This window comes from Panthera leo, chromosome C2 (assembly GCF_018350215.1).
Source record: "Panthera leo isolate Ple1 chromosome C2, P.leo_Ple1_pat1.1, whole genome shotgun sequence".
Taxonomy (NCBI): Eukaryota; Metazoa; Chordata; class Mammalia; order Carnivora; family Felidae; genus Panthera; species Panthera leo.
In genome coordinates, this window is record NC_056687.1 from 99,946,565 (window position 1) to 99,967,169 (window position 20,605).

The following is a 20,605-nucleotide window of genomic DNA, read 5'->3' on the forward strand; positions in this document are numbered from 1 at the left end:
ACAAAAACCACTAACCAAAAAACAAAGTGATGAATTAGAAATGCAAAAAATTTTTTAAATTTTGCTCAAAAAGATGCATCAGTAAGTGAAAACTTGCCGAATCTGCAAAAAGAAAATCACGGATCAATTTCACTCATAAATATTAATGCAATTTTCCCAAATATTATCCAGAAGCATACTATAATGTTTATTATCAGAACCAAGTGCAGTTTATGTTTATAAAGCAAGATTGGTTCAGTATTATGAAGTCTATTAAAGTAATTAATCAGATTAACAGATATAAAGAGAAAAATCATACCATCATCTCTATAAATAGTACAAAGAAATTTAACACAATTCAAACTTCTCTTGCTAAAAATATTGAATAAAATAGGAATCAATGGGTATATCTTTAACAACATGTCAGCCACAAAGGCAGGGTTTCATACAATGCATGGACGCTTACAGGCATATCTATAATTTAGCACTGAACTGGGGATATTAGCCAAAAAATTAAAGAAGAGAAAAATCTTAAAGTTACAAAAACTGAAATAGAGACCTAATGCTCTCACTATTTGCATATGTTAACACTATGTCTGGAATATACCAGAGAGTAAACTACTCAACTGCTTATATAATAAAATAATGTGATAAAGTATTAGGGTACAAAATATACAGAAATCAATAGCTATCTTATCACACAAAATCATTATCAAAAGTATATTAGAAGAAGCAAGCCTAGGGGTGCCTGGATGGCTCAGTTGATTAAGCATCCAACTGTTGATTTCAGCTCAGGTCATGATTTTGCGGTTTGTGAGATCAAGACTTGTGTCGGGCTCTGAGCTAATTTGGGATTCTCTCTCTCCTAGCTCTCTGCCCTTTCCCCCACTCTCTCTCCCTCTCTCTCTCTCTCAAAATAAATAAATAAACATTAAAAAAAACTGTTAAAAAAGAAATAAACCTATTGAAATAGCCACAAAAATAGATAAAATACCTAAAACATATTTTACGAGATAAGATATACAGATAACTTCTATGAAGAAAACATTAAAACATGAAAGGCATAAAAGGATATTTGAACAAACTGAAAGTCATATTCTTGTATAAGACCCAACTTTGTGAAGGTGTCAATTCTCTCTTAATTTTAAAATTTAATATTCACCAAACATACACACACATACGCACACACACAAAAATATGTATAAACTGAATCTAAATTTCACATAAAGAATTAAACTGGCAAAAGTAATTAATATTCTGAAGATGACAATTGAAGAAGTATGTCATAGCCTACCTTCAATATGGTGTCCAATGTTCCTTATATCTTAGTATTCGTGCTATTATAAAGTCCTTTCCCATACTGAATAGGGCTGACCTATACTATCAGTTGAATATATGGTTATAATGGTGTGTCATATAGAAGGATACTTTACAAAATACTGCTACTTTCTCCTTGCTGTCTCTTGGATTACAATCTCTGGGGGAAGTCATCACCGGGTTGTAAGAACTCTCAAGCAGTATCAGTGAAGAAGTACAGGTGGTGAAAAACTGAGGCCCTATGGCAATAGCTGGCAGTAACTTCCAAGTTATATGAGAACCAATCTGAATACAGATACTCTAACCTGGGTCAAACCTTAAGATGACAACAGTATTGGCCGACACCTTGAGTGAAATCTTTTGAGACTCTGAGTCAACCAAGTTGCTCCGGAATTTCTGACCCATGGAAATTATGTGAGATTTAAAGCAACAACAACAACAACAACAAGCAAACATATTTATTGCTTTAAGTCAATATGTTTGGGGACTAATTTTCTATATGGCAATAGATAACTGATTAAAAAAAAGTGGAGTAACCCTACTATATATTCAAATTCAAATATTTTATAAAATCTCGATAATTAAAGTTGTTTGGGATTTGCTGCATTCCATAATGAAATTTTTACATGATAGAACAGCAATAGCAACAACAAACAAAACAAAACCCCAAACACTCTAAAAGGTCAAAAAACAAATGATAGGACTTTGGGTTTTAGCTCCAACATGTCTTGGAAGTTGTCACCCCTGTCTTTACAATTAAGAAAAAAATAGGGCTCCTGGGTGGCTCAGTCGGTTAAGCATTCGCCTCCTGATTTCAGCTCAGGTCATGATCTCACAGTTTGTGGGATTGAGCCTTGTATCAGTGAGGAGCCTGCTTGGGATTCTCTCTGTCTCGCATTCTCTCTCTGCCACCCCCTGCTCTCTCTCCCAAAATAAATAAACTTTAAAAAGGAAAAAAAAAAGTGAAACAAACAACATTAATAACTACGTTTGGACCCATCGGAGAAAGAGAAACCTAGAAACCTGATGAGGCAGGTAAATATAAAGAATCACAGTTGAGGTCAGTTTACATGGAACAGAAGTGGCTGGGGCAATAAACAAATAAGAAAATAATTAATTTGACAAATTGTTGAAGGCTGACTGTGGACTAGTATGAGTGCAAGAAATTTCTGGAAGCCACAGTTTTAGGAAGGCCCTCCCTCATGCTTTTGGGCCTTTTATCTCCAGAATTCCACAAGATTATCAAAGAAAAGCTAAGAAAAATTCCCTCAGGTCTCCTGCAGGAATGGGAGGAAAACATTAAAATACAGCCAGAGTAATCTCCATAACAAAGTCCTCTTCAGGGGAAGAGCCTTTATCAGAGCCTTATCCCATCTGGGGAAAGGGCACTTACTCCATTCCAGCCCCTCTAGCCTTCTTGTCTCATCTAAGGGGGAGAAAAGATGAAGAAATACTTGTAAAGGTCACAGTTCTGTGATATAGCCATAGTAAAAAAAAAAAAAAAAAAAAAAAAAAAAAAAAAGATTAAGTCATAATACCATAGAATGTTTCTCCTCTGGTACACTTTCTATGCATCGACTGTGGATTACAACTCAAAGACCTACAAGGCCAGATTCCATTTAAGGAGGATTTCTTTTGGAAACTCAAAAACAACAGGAGAGACAAAAGCAAGTATACTAAAGGAAATTGAAGCTTCCAGCAACTATAACCCCAGCTAACATTAAAAACAGTCCAACCCCTAACCATATTAACATGATACCTTACACTAAAGGCCCATTTAGTTTAGTTCCTGTTACCTAATACATCATGTCTGGTTTTCAACAAAATATTGCTAGAAATGCAAAAAAGACCAAAAAAAAAAAAAAATGCAGTCTGAAGGGAAAAAAAAAAAAGCATCAGATATGACACAGATTTGGGGATTATTAGGGAATATTATTTATTAATAAGTTAAGGGTTCTAATGTAAAGAGTTGACAACATACAAGAACAAACAGGTAATGTAAACAAAGAAATAAGAGAAATGCTAAAAACAAGTAAAAAAAACACTAAAAATCAAATCAACTCAAAATGATTATATACCTGGATGTAAAATGCAAAATGATACTCCTTCTAGAAGAAAACATAGAAGCAAATCTGGATAACCTTGTGTTTGGTAATGGTTTTTTAGCTGCAACACAAAAAGTATGGTCCACAAACACAAAACTGATAAATTGGACTTTAACTAAATTAATAACTGCTTTGTAAAAGACCCTTACAGAAATGAAAGAAAAGTCACTGACTGGGAGAAAATACTTGCAAAATACTTGAGCTGTTATCCAAAATATATGAAAAACTCTTAAAACTCAATAAGTAAACAACCCAATTAAAGATGGGAAAAAGATCTAAACAGACACCTCACCAAAGAAGACATAGCAATAACAAACATACAAAAAGATGTTCAATATCATTTATGATTAAGGAATTTCAAATTACAACAACAGCTAGATACGACTACATACTTATTAGAATGTCTAAAATGAAAAAAAATGACAATGCCAAATTCTAGCAAGCTTTTGGAATGATTCCTTTCATTGCTGACGGGAACACAAAATGGTATAGTCATTTGGAAGATAGTATGGTAGTTGTTGACAAGACACTCACCAAATGATTCAGCAATCATTCTCCCAGGTATTTACATAAATTATTTGATAACTAATGTCTACATAAAAAACCTACACAAATGTTTATAATAGCTTTATTCATAATCATTAAAAACGAACCAGTCAAGATGTCCTTCAGTAGATGAATAGTTAAACAGACTGGGTATATCCATACAATGGAACATTATTCAGCAATAAAATAGAAGTGAGCCACCAGGCTATGGAAAGACATGGATGGAACTTAAATGCATATTGTTAAGTAAAGAAGCCAGTCTAAAAAAGCTATATGCTATATGATTCCAATTATACAACCTTATGGAAAATGCAAACTATAGAGACAGTAAAAAGATCAGTGTTTCTGGGAATCCTCAGGATGAGATGATTAAACAGGTGAAGCTCATGAAGTTTTTTAGGTGATAAATTTTTTAGTGATAATATTTTGTATAATATTGTAATGTGTTATAAAATTATGTACTTGTCAAAACTCATCAACCTTTAAAGTACAAAGGTGAATCTTAATGTATGCAAATTTAAAAATTCATTTAGGAGGTTGGGGAATCCCAAGAAGGAAGACAGAGTATGACAATAGAATCTAACTGTATTACAAATGTATGAAATAACCTCACTAAAGGAGATGAGAAAAAGTGCTGACCTAAGTAACTCTGGAAATTGATTGAGTCTACACAACTAATGGGAAGAGGACTACAAATAAGCAAGGTACTTTAGGCTTTCTGGGCCAGTTACAATTTTGATACTGCTATACATACATTGGAACTGAAAAATAGAGTAAGTGGATGGCAAATTGTGGAAACCAAAGTTTTCACTGTTGGAGTGGGAATTTACAGCTAATCAAGGGAAGGGGGCTAGAATGATCCATGTGGTAAGGGATTAGAGTTGGAGACATCTATATGAACTCATGGGTTTTTTTTTCCTTTTTTTTTTAAATTCATGTTTAATTAATATGGTTACATATGATTGCATATAGAAATCACACGCACACACACACACACAAGACAGTATACACACATATATTTTCTTACTCTGTCCCCTAAGAAGGAGTAAAAGCAACAATACCACCCTCGCAATAAGCAAATATAGTGCCCAGACCTTGGTTTCTAACATTATTCTACAATAAAAGGAACCTTCAAAAGGACTCTTTGAAGAAATGGTTGATTCTAGGACTGGGGCAGTAAATACACAAAATAAGCCTAGAGCATCTTATATTGCTAGAAAGTGAGGAAGTACTCAAACAAACCAGACATTGATGGAGTTATTTCAAAAAGACACAGGAGCCAAGTGAAAGAACTTCTAATGGACAAAGCTTTCCTGAGCAACAAAATGTATAAAATAGTATTGGTTTAACTCAAAGTACAAAAAAAAAAAAAAAAAAAAAAAAAAAAAAAAGAACAAAAAACAAACAAACAAAAGCTTATGATTTCATACAGATATAAAAAATGAATAAAGGGAAGATAATAAATACATCTCCATGCAGAACAATTCTAAGTAATAGACACAGATACTCCTCTCCCTGAGTAGGAGGGTTATAACTCCCCATGCTTAAGTCTGGACTGGGCATAGTAGCTTTCTTCCAAAGAACTGGTATGGAAAGTAGGTGGAGTTAGAGAGTAATTTTATAATGGAGAAACCCACAAATGCTACCTGGGCCAGGAGATCAAGGTCAACATCAACAGTAATAAATCATGTGACAGTATATATTCTTGACATGTTATGATGAAAATGGTACTATATACCCTTGTTTTTCTTCCCAAAACTCATAACCTCAGACTAATCACTTAAAAAAAAATCAGAAAATTCCAATAAAATGGCATCCCACAAAGTATCTAAACAATACTCCTGAAAACTGTCAAGATCAACAAAAACAAGGAAAATCTCACAAACTTTCACAGTCAAGAAAGCCTGATACGGATTGACTATCCCTCCAAATTCACATATTGAAGCTTAATTCCCAATGTGATGGTATTTGGAGGTGGAGCCTTTGGGAAATAATTAGTTTTAGATCTAATCATGAGGGTAGAGCCTCATGATGGGATAAATGCCCTTAAAAAATAGGAAGAGAGAGGATCTCTCTCTCTCTCTCTCTCTCTGTCTCTCTCTTCTTCCCTTCCTCCTTTTCCCTCTCTCTCTGAGTGCACAAACCAAGGAAAGCCCATGAAGGGATCCAATCAAGAAGGGGGCTCTCACCAAGAATCCCACCATATTGGCATCCTTATCTTGGACTTCTATGTGTTCAGAACTATGAGATATAAATATATGTTGGTTAAGCCACCAGTCTGTAGTATTTACTTATAGCAGTCTGAATGATGAAAGAGCCTACAAAGACCTGAAAACTAAATGTATTATGGTTGCTTGGATAGGATCCTGAAAGAGAAAAACAAAGACAAAACAAACAAAATGCCCATTAGGTAATAATTAAGGAAATCTGAAGAAAATACGGCTTTTAGTTAATAATAATGTATTAATATTAGTCCATTAATTGTAACATATGTGCCATACTATGTGAGATACTAATAATAAGGGAAACTGAGTATAAGATACCCAAGAACTCTCTGTACTATCTTCTCAGTTTTTCTGTAATCTAAAACTGTTTCAAAAAATAAAGTCTATTTAAAAAAATGAAAACTTGAAAAATGTTCAAATCACTTTGCATTTAAAAGATCAACCTCCTGAATACATTAAAAGAATTCCTAGGTATTTATAAGAAAAAGACTAACTGTCCAGTTTCTAAAAATGAGTAAAGGTTATGAACAGAAAAGGAAATACATATTTGTCTTGAAACAAATGGAAACATGCTCACTCTAATTTCTAATGAAAAATTAATACTAATGCTACCTTGGCCAGGTGATCAAGGTCAACATCAACAGTAATAAACCATGTGACAGTATATGCTCTTGACATGTCACTATAGTGACATAGCGTTTTTGTCCTATTTGGGGACAAAACCTAAATGTTTGACAATATCTGTTAGCAGGGCTATGGCGAAATAAAGATTCTAATACATTGCTGGTGGAACTACACATTAAAAATCACTAAAGAGAGTAATTTGGCAGCATCTATCAAAATTACAAAGGCATTTACATTTTCAGCCAGCAATCTGACTTCTATGAATTTTTGCTATAGATATAGCTGCATATGTTTTTCTGTTCAAGAATTACTGCAGCATTAGTTGTAATAAAAAGAAAATTTGGAAGCAACATGATTTTGTATTAGTAGAGTACTGGATAAATAAGTTATGATTCATCTATAGAATGGGATATTATGAAGCTTAGATGTATTACGGTGTAAAGTTTCAGAGCCCAAATTGCAAGACTAACAGTTTTAAATCCTTACTTTATACCTTGACATTGTAAGACTTGCAGCAAGATTCATAAATATGTCTTCTGCATCTATAAATAGGAATTAAATAAATATATATTTCCTAGTGTGGTTCTGAAGAATATGCTATTACATATGTCTTACTATGTGTAAAATACTTAAAATAATACCTTGTGCATGCTAATTACCACAAAAATTTTGGCCATTATTATGATTCTGCTGTAAAAGAGAAATGAAGATATTTTCTGCATTTTGACATGGAGTGATCTCCAAGATATAACGTTAAGTTAAACAAAAAATGTATAAGGCTGTGTGTGGTCACCATTAATATATGAAGGAAAAAGAACAATATATATTGACTTTTACTTGTTAATATTTACATAAAGAAAATGCAGAACCAGGCATATATATGCAAACAAATAAATGTAGTTGTCCACAGGTGAGAGGAAGGAGACTTGTAGGGGTAATTTTTACTGTATAGTTTTTACATTGCTTTGATTTTTAAAAAAACTGTTTGAGTACATTACCTATGGAAAATATTAAATTCAAAATATAAACATTTATAAATATAAAAACATGTAAATATATATAAGGCAGATAGCAATAAGGAGTCAGACACTTGAAATTCTGTATGTCATTTAAAATTCCTTTTTATTTGTTTATTTATTTATTTTGAGGGGGGCCTGGGGCAGAGAGAGAGGGAGGGAGAGAATCCCAAGCAGGCTCTGCACCAATGGTGCACAGCCCGACACAGGGCTTGATCTCACGAACCACAAAATCATGACCTGAGCTGAAATCAAGAGATGGATGCTTACCTGACTGAGCCACCCAGGTGCCCTTGTCATTTAATATTTCTATCCATCCAATACGGTAGGTTCTACTTTCTCCTAAATTTCTGAGGAACTGAGACACAGGGAATTAAGTAACTTCCCTAATGTTACAAAAAACAGATTAGTACTCTCATCTAGATGTCTCTGACTTCAAAGTCTATATTCAAAACGACCATCCTCTTCCTGATTTGAAAGGCACACATATAACAAGTCACAATGTCAGGCTGGGTAACAGAAATTGCCCTGAGGGGCCTAGTGCTGGCCCTAGCTCTGCTACCTACTTGGTCTTCTCTTTTCTCATTATTAAGGTGGAAGTTTTGGACCGGTGGAATCCTTCTATCTATAATCTCTTATAAACTCTGTTTTTTGAAAAATAAATTCCTTGACACAAAGCTTATGTAGAGAACATTAAGCACTAACCTGTTTTGGAATATATAATGTCACTATAATGTTAAATTTTATTAAATATCAAAATTTATAAAATTTTTTTTAACGTTTATTTATTTTTGGGACAGAGAGAGACAGAGCATGAATGGGGGAGGGGCAGAGAGAGAGGGAGACACAGAATTGGAAGCAGGCTCCAGGCTCTGAGCCATCAGCCCAGAGTCCGATGCGGGGCTCGAATTCACCGACCGCGAGATTGTGACCTGAGCTGAAGTCAGACGCCCAACCGACTGAGCCACCCAGGCGCCCCTTAAATATCAAAATTTAATATCACAAGTTATATGTAACATTTCTCAATTTTAACTGGATTTCCAATCACTGGAAAAATATTTAATGTGCATTTCTGAATTGATTAATATTTTGTTATATTGCTTAAAATGTGAAGACAGTATTATTTAAAAATGAATTTAACATAAAATTTAATTCTAGTTAATATTGATTATAAATTATCTGCTATTATTAATTGCAACATTCTTAATTATTAACCCTAGTTACTTAGAACATTAAGATAAAAATTTCTGTCAAATATGGACTTATTCTGAAACAAAGACCAGTATTTCTCATTCAAAAGGTACTTTTTAAAAATGTAGGTTCTTGGGGTGTCTGGGTGGCTCAGTTGGTTAAGCATTTGACTCTTGATTTCAGCTCAAGTCATTATCTCACTGTTAGTGGGATCCAGTCCTGCATGGGGCTCTGAGCTGAAAGCACAGAGCCTGCTTGGTGTTCTCTCTCTCTTTCTCTCTCTGCCCCTCACCTGCTCTCTTCCTCTCTCTTTCAAAATAAACAAATAAACATTAAAAAAATAAAAATAAATAAAAATGTAACTCCTGAAGTTTCTTTGTCTGTAGGATTAGTGATGGGATTCAGGATTTTTCTTTAACTAATGATTCATATAGTTAGTCCTGGAACAGGCTTTCAGCAACATCGTCACAAAATGTCTCAAAGATGGAAGCAAAATTCATCCCTCCAGCCCAACATACAATTGATATACTCTCACTTCAATATCTAGTAACAGAGGAAGGTTTATGATTGTGGGTAACATGAATTTTTTTTATAATATTAAGGTGTCACAACTAACAACAAAATACTAATACTGAACTAGACATCAGTGTCTATCAGACAAGTACCCTGGAGCATGATTCTCCCTGGATAGATTATATTCGTATAAATAGAAGGCTTTCCAGTTTTTTCTTACATGATAGGGAGGGTTATATCTCACTCTCTTTTTTTTAAACAGTCATTGATTTTGTTTGGGTTGTTATTTTTAAATTGAAAGACAGATGAGGAATCATATTGGATTGAGTACAATTTCTGAATTCAATAGTGTTATAAATCAGATAAAAAAGACAAAATAAAGATTTCCATTTCTCAGCAGAGATATATAAAACTGGGTATTCAAAAAACCATAGTATATCATGTCAAATATAATCCACAAGAAATAGTGATTTCCATTCATATTGTCTGTCTTGTCTACTTTTTGATGGAGCTGGTAGATAGTAAAATATGTCTAATAGCATCATCAATTACTGAAAGATTAAAAAGAAAACTTTGTAAAGTTGAAATATATCAACTCTCACAGCTGTCTGCTTTGTTGCTTTATTATTTGAGCCTTAATGTTTTCTAAGGGTGTTGAGTGCCACAGTATACTGCCTTTAGAACTTTAAAAAAATTTTTTTAAATGTTTATTGATATTTTAGAGAGAGGGAGAGAGGCAAAGCGGGAGCAGGGGAGGGGCACAGAGAGAGGGAGACACAGAATCTGAAGCAGGCTCCAGGCTCTGAGCTGTCAGCACAGAACCCAATGTGGGGCTCAGACTTCCAGACTGGGAGATCATGACCTGAGCCAAAGTCAGACACCTAACCAACTGAGCCACCCAGGTGCCCCTGCCTTTAGAACTCTGAATTACATCACCAAGAAGAAAAATGAAATGACTCACATCATAAAATGTTTTCAATAAGTGAATTTAGCTTCCATGAATTTATATCTATGCTACATTTAGGTTTACTAATATTCTAAGTCCCTCCCTTTGCCAGCAACTTCCAAATGTGAGCTGAGACACAATGGTAGATTAAAGAGCAATCCCTGGTATCACATAATAATGCAGATTTAACTATATGAGATTTTAACACTTTTAATTTTCAGTTTGTATTTAACTCCTATCAGTTTGTAGGTAACTCCTGGCATTCAGTATTTTCAAAATAATAATATTAATAACATTATTATTACTATGACTATTACTGCTATTACAAAATATATGCAACAAGAACACAATTTGACGATCAAGATATGATTGAAAGCAATTTAAATCTTTAACACAATTTCTATAGAAAACGTCAGTAAAGTTATTTCTTTAATTATAGAGTTACTTTTAGTAATTTTTTAGGACAACATGTCATAAAATTCCCTTGTGTTTTTTTTTCTCGCCCTCATAAACAGGATAGTTTCCTCAAATTTCCCTCAAAATAACCTCAAATGAACATTTTCCCAATCCACCTTGTTCAGACTCCAGCTATTCTCTCTAGCTCTGTTCTCCTTTCTCTATCTGATTATGATTATGATGAGGATGGCAGTGATTTTCTCCCACTTGCACTTCCAGTTCAGCTATTACTCTGATATAGACATGGCTTAGAGCTAATCAAGTCAAGATGAAACTCTCCAGCTCTCTCGAGTCCTTTGTGTGGTGGGGTGAGCTGACAACAGTTCTCTGGTGGTAGAAAAAAGAAATGAGAGAGAGAAGCAAAGGTCTCCTTAGTGGCCACAGGAAGGAAAAAAGTACTGAACACACATGTGAAAACCTTCTCTTTTCATCTTTCATTGAGTCAAATCACTGCAGTATTCCACAGAGGAGGATAAAATGCCAATCAGTGATAGCGAGTGCTCATTTGCATCCATAGTCCCACACTGACTCTTCTCCATCTCTTTTTCTGTGTGTAGTGTAAGATTCCCTTCTGATAACTTAGGGGATGATGTGTGGCTTCCCTTCCTTGCATGTGTACATAGGAAACTCTTCTGGCTAACCTCATCATTTTCAGGAAACAAGCACTTGGTAGTTAATTCATATTTCCTAGTCCAATAGGAACATGTCTATATCCAATCTGACTTCAAAAAACTGTGGCAAATTTTTTGTCACTTCTGGCTTCCTTGGTCTATTATGATTTCTTTTTCTCTTGCCTTCATTGGCTGGCTTTACTTTTCTTTTTTTTCTTTTTTTTAAAATTTATTTTTGAGACAGAGAGAGACAGAGCATGAGCAGGGGAAGGGCAGAGAGAGAGGGAGACACAGAATCTGAAACGGGCTCCAGGCTCTGAGCTATCAGCACAGAGCCCGACGTGGGGCTTGAACTCACAAACCAAGAGATCATGACCTTAGCCAAAGTCAGACGCTTGACCAACTGAGCCACTCAGGCACCCCCTACTTTTCAAAAGCTGCCAGAGAACTCTCTCTCCCCACCTCCCTCCTCTCCCTTCCCCTTCTTCTCCCCTGTCTTCTTTCCTCTTCTTTCTCACCTCCTTCCCTCTCTCCCCAGCAAAACTGAGTGGAAAGTACAGAGTTTCTTCATACCCCTCCCCAACACATGTATAGCCTTTTCCACTATCAACATCCCCTACCAGAGTTATACATTTGTTACAATCAAGAAACCTACACTAAAATATCACCTAAATCCCATAGTTTACATGATAGTACACTTTTGGTATTGTACATTCTGTGGATTTTGACAAATGCATAATGACATGTATCCACCATTATATGATTATGAAGAGGAGTTTCACTGCCTTAAAAATCTTCTGTACCCTGCATAATCACCCTTTCATGTCCCAAACCCTGGCAACCACCGATCTTTTTACTCTCTCCAGTAGTTTTGCCTTTTCCAGAACATCATATAATTAGAATTATATAGCATGCATCTTTTCAGGTTGACTTCTTTTACTTAATAATAATATGCATTTAAGGTTTCTCAATATCTCTCCATAGCTTGATAAAACTGTATCATAAAATGTGGTACAAGTAGACAATGAAATATTTTATCCATTCACCTACTGAAGGACATCTTGCTTGCTTCCAAGCTTTGGAAATTATGAATAAAGCTGCTATAAACATCTGTGTGAAGGTTTTTTGTGTGGACCTAAGTTTTCAATTCATTTGGGTAAATGCTAAAGAGCATGAATGACAAATCACATGGTAAGCACACGTTGAGTTTTGTAAGAAACTGCCAACTGTCTTCCAAAGTGGCTGTACCATTTTGCATTCCCACCAGCAATGAATAAGAGCTCCTGTCGTTTCTCCATTTCCTCATCAGCATTTAGTGTTGTCAGTGTTCTTAGTTTTAGCCATTCTAATAGGTGTGTAGTGATACATAATTGTTTTCATTTCATTATTTTAATGAAATATTCTGATTTGCCATATGTTTATCTTCTTCGGTGAGATGTCTATTTAGATCTTTTGCCCATTTTTTAAAATTAGGTTGTTCCTTTTCTGATTGTTGAGTTTTAAGACTTCTTTATATATTTTAGATAACAATCCTGTATCAGATATGTGTCTTGCAAATGTTTTCTCCCAGTCTGCAGTTTGTCTTCTCACACTCTTGACAGATACCTCTTTTTTGTTGCCAGGAAAAATCAGTTTCTCCAAAAGCAAGGATTTCAGCAACTGCTTAGGTTGCTGAAGGAGCCTAAGGGACTTTATCTTTTCCTTTTTTGCCTTCTTTTTAATTTGTGACTATAAGTTGTCCAGCATTGATGTCATTGACATGCAAATGTTTGTCATTTTTCCAATTCTGCTCTAAGCATCTGTGCACCACTCTTGCCAGGTCTCTCACATGGATAGGCCACGGTAGAACACAATCCCTTCCAGCTGAATACATATCTGAACATTTCCCCCCTATCTGTTGATGTAAAGCTATGAATCCAACATGCATAACTCAGGTACTTGAAACTTGAGTAATCTTTTTAAGTGTAGTTTGTAAACCTAATCTATCCCCTTCTTCTAATCACTAAACTCCCAGTGACAGAAAATAAGTAATAAAAATGGGAAGTACAGATTTTATATTAGAAAGTTATATTTCCTAAAGAAGAGACTTGTGAATTCTCTATGAAATTGATTACCTATATTTATTATAACCCAACATAGAGGGAGAGATTTGAACACATTATCTCATTTGTCGTCAAACTACCCATAGTATATTGAGAGTTTAAATGATCCAAGCTATCTTTTGTATTATTTCTTCACTTTTAAAAATTGACTCAGGGAGCCTGGGTAGCTCAGTTGGTTAAGTGTCCGAATTCTGCTCAGGTCATGATCTCTAGGTTTGTGGGCTGAGCCCCATGTCGGGCTCTGTGCTGACAGCTCGGAGCCTGGAGCCTGCTTCGGATTCTGTGTCTCACCCTCCCTCTGCCCCTCCCATGCTCATGCTCTGTCTCTCTCTGTCTCTCAATAACAAATAAATGTTTAAAAAAATTAAAAATTGACTCAAAATTATCTTGTGTATTTTTTTAAGTTTATTTATTTATTTTGAGATAGAGAGCATGAATAGGGGAGGGGCAGAGTGAGAAGGAGAGAGAGAGTCCCAAGCAGGTTCCATACTGTCAGCATAGAGACTGATGCAGGATTCAAACTCACAAACCATGAAATCATGACCTGAGCCAAAATCAAGAGTCAGACGTTTAACTGACTGAGCCACCCAGATACCCCTATCTTGTGTGTGTTTTAAAATTATGGCACCACGAAAGCTTTTTGACAGTACAAATGGAACTAATATAATATAGATGATATTTTATAAAGAGATTTTCAGTTCTTCTTTGGTATTTTTTATTTATTTGATAATTTTAAATATTTTGGCTAATAGGCTTTATTTTGTAAATGAAATAATTATGTTCACAATGAATTAACCCATTCTAGTGAAAATATATTCCAAGTAAAGTCATTACATTCATTGTAATAGACTTGGTCATGTGCAATTTGCAATAGATCATATTTTAACATGTACTACTAGTAAGATGTTACTTATAAATTATATATTGGTATTTTAAGCATATTTAAATAGAATTACAAGTCATATCAAGTGAGTTTAGAAAATGGTAATGGTATATCAGGATGACATTAATTCACCTATGGATTTATATTTATCTTTGGTGCTTTTTAATAAAAATTTATTATGATAAAAATAAAATGCATTAACACTGTAGCTACTGAATATTTATGTGCAATATTTTACACAATGTGTCTATGTTCAATAATAAAGAGGGAATAGTAAACTGAGGATAAATTTTATTTCTGAAATATGCTTTCTACCACAGTTGTTTAAAATAATAATGAAAAAGGAACCTTAAAGACACAGGAGTATACTGGAATTATTTTTATTTCTCATAAAACTAGCATTATTTAGCTGTGATCAGGGAAAGTAAATCCCAGACTTGAAATATGTTCTCTTCACTAAAGCTTTTTCACATTTTAGTTTGGTCCAGTTTAAGTGGTTTAGCTGTTGGGAAATAAAAAGTCCAATTCATTTTTTATATTCTTAAGAAATAAAGTTTACTTCTTGCTACCATAGAAACAACAAAGAAGAGATTTACCATGTACTGCACAAGGAATAAGACACATTCCATATGTGTAGTATAGTTAAGTATAGATTTCATTAATCACACACTGAAATGTTACCCTAGAGGGTGAAGTCTTAAACTCAGAGTGTGGATTATTTCAAAGTGTCCTCTAAAATTTATCTCCTAGATTTTAATTCCTTACCTAGTAATTGATTTTGTAAGTAGCACAGTGATAGCAGCTATTATATTAACCAAGTAGAAAAGAAAAAATAAAAAAAAAATCCATTTTATATCTCTTGTATAATAACACATTTCATATCAATATCTGTTCACACACATATGCAATGGAATATTACTCAGCCATAAAAATAATGAAATCTTGCCATTTGTGACAACATGGATGGGCCTAGAGGGTATTATGCCAAGTAAAATAAGTCAAAGAAAGATAAATATCACATGTTTGGAACAAACCAAACAGAAACAGATTCAGAGACACACAGAACAAACTGATGGTTGCCAGAGGAGGAAGTGAGTAGGGGGAATATATTAAATAGATGGAGGGGATTAAGAGGTACAATCTTCCAATTATAAAACAAATAAAACTCAGAGATGTAATATAGAGAATGGGAAATATATACTCAACAATATTACAATGATTCTGTATGGTGACAGATAGTAACTGGACTTATTGTAGTGACCATTTGTAATGTATATAAATATTGAATCACTCACTATGTGGTCACCTGTAACTAATACAATATTGTAAGTCAACTATTCTTCAATTAAAAAATTAGATTAATGAGAGGGAGATGTGGTGATGCAAGAATGGTAAGAGAGATTTGACACTCCTGGCTTTTAAGTGAGAAAATTGAGGTCATGAGCCAAGGAATGTAAACAGCTTCTAGAGACTGGAAAATGCAAGGAAACAGATTCTTCCTTAGAGCCTTCGGAAAAGAACATGACTGATTTTTCGCCCAGTGGGACCCATGTTAGGTTTCTGATCTACAGAACTGTAAGAAAATAAACTTTTTTTGAATAGTTTCTTTTTTTAATGCTTATTTATTCTGAGAGAAAGTACACATTAGCAGTGGAGGGGCAGAGAGAGAGAGAGAGAGAGAGAGAACCCCAAGCAGGCTCCATGCTATCAGTACAGAGCCTGATGTAGGGCTCGATCTCACAAACCATGAGATAGAAATCAAGAACCATGAGCTGAAATCAAGAGTCAGATGCTCAACCAAGATAGCCACCCAGGCGCCCTTAAGATAATAAGCTTTTAAGCCACTAAGTTTGTGGTAATTTGTTATAGCAGTAATAGCAAACTAATACACCCTACAATTAGCTTTCCAGGAAGCTTCCCTAGAGTGTCTCCTAAGGATGTCTAGATACACCTGATAGCTGCCTGGATTCTAACATTAATCACAGAGTGTCAGAGTTGGTTGTTTGCTTTTTTTCTGAATTGGGGAGGGGACAGAAGAGTAGGATAATTAGAGTATAAGCTCCTTAAGGACAAGGTAATCTCTGTTGGGTTTACCTTTGAATTTCTGGGATTAATTCATTGCCTGATCCAAAGCTGGTGTTCAGTATATACTTAGTGAATGAGTGAATGAATGAAGATCTGGTTATTAGTCAGGGAGCAGGTGGTTGAAATGAATGAGAGGAAGCAGTGATTAAACATATGCTATGTTTTTTCAGGGCTCTTCTCTGGGATAGGGCGTATCTGTAAAACGATTTTGAGCTAAAGTTGCAAAGGGCAATGTTTGTACCATTTTCATGTAAAAATTCTTCAGTAGACTTTCTTCAAAAAGATCCAAATATTTTTAAAAGGTGAATGGATATTGGAGATGGGGTAAGGAAGCTCTAAATATCTGGTGGTCAGACTGACTTCTTCAATCCCATTGAGTCCTACTCACATTGGAACCAGTCCTGCTTCTCTCTTACACCTTTTCCATGATGACATTTGAGGGATGCCTTGCTCAGGGAGAGTATTTATCCCCCTTGTGAGCTCTTGATGCTGTCCAAGATTGTTGGGCTGCTAGCCTCCCTGTATTCTCAGAGAGGAGGACCCAAGTGAAACCCAGGCTGCTCTCAGTTTGGAATTATTAGGGCCAGAACACCAGAGGAGACTTCTCTAAACAACTTCTCTGTACCATGCATCTCCCTGGTACCTTGTAATGGTCTCAGTGCCAAAGACTCTATACAGTGATGATGGAAGACGGGGTCTTTGTATAGGCAGTTACACCTTGGCATTTGCTTGGGAAGCGCTGGGAAAGCCTCTCAAAATTAAACCTTTCCTGCTGGCCTAAAATTCCACCATTAGAGGAACACCTGGGTGGCTCAGTTGAGCATCCAACCCTTGATTTCAGCTCAGGTCCTGATTTCATGGTGGCATGGGGTCTGCTTGGGGTTCTCTCTCTCCCACCCTCTCTCCCCACCCACTCCCATTTGCACCTGTATATGTGTTCTCTTGCTTTCTCTCTATCTCTCTCAAAATAAATAAATAAACATTTTTTTTTTTTAATTCCACCATTAGAGATGTGCTTTCTGGCTCTTCAATACAATTGTATTTAGCTCCCAAATATCAGTGTGCTTTCCCTGCCATGCACCTCTATGGGACTCTCAGGATGAGGAAGACAAGACCTCACCATGCAGGTAGGTGTCCCCAAGTCCCTGTGAAAACAGTTTCTTCTTCAAGGTATAACAACTTAAGCCAACATTTGTCAGCTGTAGGAAGAGGACTATGTCAGGGTCCAGGTAACAATTGGTGTCACTGAGAGGGCAAGAAGGAGTGAGAATTGCAGAGACCTTTCTTGCTCCACAACTTAAAAGAAAAAATAGTAATCACTTTCAATGCCATTAGTAAGATCTATGTTTTTTGGACAATCTCAGAGTGACAACACTAAGACTAATCTGAGTATATAAAGTATAATGTGGAATATTGCTGCTTTTTTCCCCCATTATTTCAGCTACTTGAATAAAATTTTATTAAAACATCTTAGAAATTTCAGTTGCTACTTGAGTGATTTCGACCTCAAAAAGCTGACCATGGATAGTCTGAACCATGGGAAAAGGAGATTCTATTATGCATAATTAAGCAATTTGAGACAAGGAAGATAGTTTGCTATAAATGTTAATAGGGAATTAATAATGATCAATAATGGAATGCCTATTTTAAAATATTAATATAATTTCATATCAGTTAACAACATAATACATAACAGGCTACAAAACCTATCACCAAAAAATAAAAATAAAAATAAGAAAAATCTCAAAATCTCAGTTGGACTGAAATAAAACAAAACCATGACGACAAAACAGTAAATGAGAGAAGTGTAATTAAAAGAAAAGAAGACTAGGGGCTCCTGAGTGGCTCAGGCAGTTTAGTGTCTGACTCTTGGTTTAGGCTCAGGTCATGATCTCATGGTTCATGAGTTCAAACCCTGCATCCAGCTCTTCACCGACAGTGTGGAACCTGCTTGGGATTCTCTCTGTCTCCTTTTCTCTCTGCCCCTTCCCCACTCTTGCAAGCTCTCTCTCTCTCTCAAAATAAATAAATAAACTTTAAAAAAAAATAAAAGAGAAGAAGACTTATTTGTAGCTTTAGTATTCTTTATACATGCATAAAGCGATTTCCTAATTCCGTAAGCATAGATAGAGGAAAGGCATAAGGTATTGTGGGTATAAATATTTAGGCCACAAACACTGTGCTGTCAAAGAGAATAAAAAGAACCAATTTTTCTCCTTAAAAACTTCACTTACGTTATCTTTTAAATTTTTTTATGTTTATTTATTTTTGAAGGAGAGAGAGAGACAAAGCGTGATGGGGGAGAGGCAGAGAAAGTGGGGAGAGGCAGAGAGAGGGGAGACACCAAATCCAAAGCAGGCTCCAGGCTCTATGCTGACAGCTCAGAGCCTGACGCAGGGCTCAAACCACAAACCACTAGATCATGACCTGAGCAGAAGCCGGAGGCTTAACTGACTGAGCCACCCAGGAGCCCCAAAACTTCACTTACATTATAATGCTTAACTATAGATTTTACAAAGGAATTGGAGATTAATGGATTATTCTCATTTACAGATAAATAAATGAAGGTCCTGAGAAGTTGACTATTCCAACTTCTTAACTGTGGTCAACTGTCATTAAGAAGGTAATTTCTAGAGTCAAACAACTTGATTTTGAGCCCTAGATCCCCAGTTTATGGGCTGAGAAACTGTTGGTACATTTCTTTTAATTTCTTTAAGTTCACTTCCTCACTGATAAAAGAAGGGTAACAATAGTGTTTTTCACATTGGGGATGTGAAATCAAATAAAATTCTTAAGCCAGAATGCTTAGCATATTGACCAGTTTTAAGTGTTTGGCAAGTATTAACTACGGTAATAGTAATACTAATATTCACATTAATATCACTGTGATTTATCACTCTTATTATTATTAGAATAAGAGTCCAGTTCTCCTAATACCAAAGCCATTAAATCAGTATCTTAGTATTAACTCTGTAATTAGCTTCAGCAGATGTTTCCCACATGTAAAAATCTATGGTCCCTTCATACGTTAACAAAATTACTAAATATTTCTTGTTATTCTTCTCTGAGTCTGGTAACTTAGTTATTTTGAGGGTTTATATTTTAACAATTGTGGCCTCTATCTGAAATGTTGATGCAGTCAGCCCTTGGTAAAAACAAAACAAAACAAAACAAAACAGCAAAAGCAACGTGTATTTTTATTACACAGTTTAAGTTGTTGCAATTTAAAAACTTATGTAATAGTAATGCATGGAACCATCCAGGAGGTTCTATGGAGCCCTCTTCAAGCAAAGTCAAATGCACTTTTTTCTACACTTAATGAGCTTTGAGTAAATATACTTTCCTTAAATAAATGAAGTTACCTAATGCAGATAAAGGATAGGTAGATAGGTAGGTAGGGATAGATTGATGAATAGATGGACAGATGGGCAGATGAACAGACAGATATAAAAAGTTACTATCCAAATTATGGCTTATCCATGTTTACAATGACAAAGGCACAAGTGCTGTTGAAGCCTTCATATCTTCACTATTGCCTCTAAAATAACATATTTCTAGGGAGATTTCATAGAAGAAACCATTGTTGTAAACAGTGGGATGTAGGGAAAATTCGCTTACAAGTAGATGTATCACAGATGATTTTGAATTTTCACTTCATCATAGCATAAAAAATTAAATTAAGACAATTTTTTGAAAAAGCCTAAATTTCGGGGAGACTGAGTAGCTCAGTCAGTTAAGCATCCAACTTCTGCTCGGGTCATGATCTTGTGGTTTGTGAGTTTGAGCCCCGCATTGGGCTCTGTGCTGGCATATTGGAAACTGGAGGCTGCTTTCGATTCTATGTCTTTTTCTCTCTCTGCCCCTCCCCTGCTCATGCTCTGTGTGTCTTTCTCTCAAAAATAAATAAACATTAATTTTTTTTAATCCTAAATTTCTAAGAAGAAAGGCTAGACTCTGTGCCAATAGTTTTCTGTTTCACATATTTAACTCAGACATACTATTATCA

General features: G+C 35.2%; 1 long non-coding RNA gene across 1 annotated transcript in view; it reads left to right on the top strand.

Annotated features, from left to right (window-relative positions):
• Nucleotides 1-4,488: 4,488 nt before the first annotated feature.
• LOC122198548 overlaps nucleotides 4,489-20,605 on the top strand; it is a 35,841-nt gene continuing 19,724 nt past the window's right edge. The window contains exons 1-3 of the long non-coding RNA XR_006193041.1: nucleotides 4,489-4,651; nucleotides 17,608-17,726; nucleotides 19,153-19,222. This is a non-coding gene — a long non-coding RNA (uncharacterized LOC122198548). The remainder of the gene's footprint in view (nucleotides 4,652-17,607; nucleotides 17,727-19,152; nucleotides 19,223-20,605) is intronic.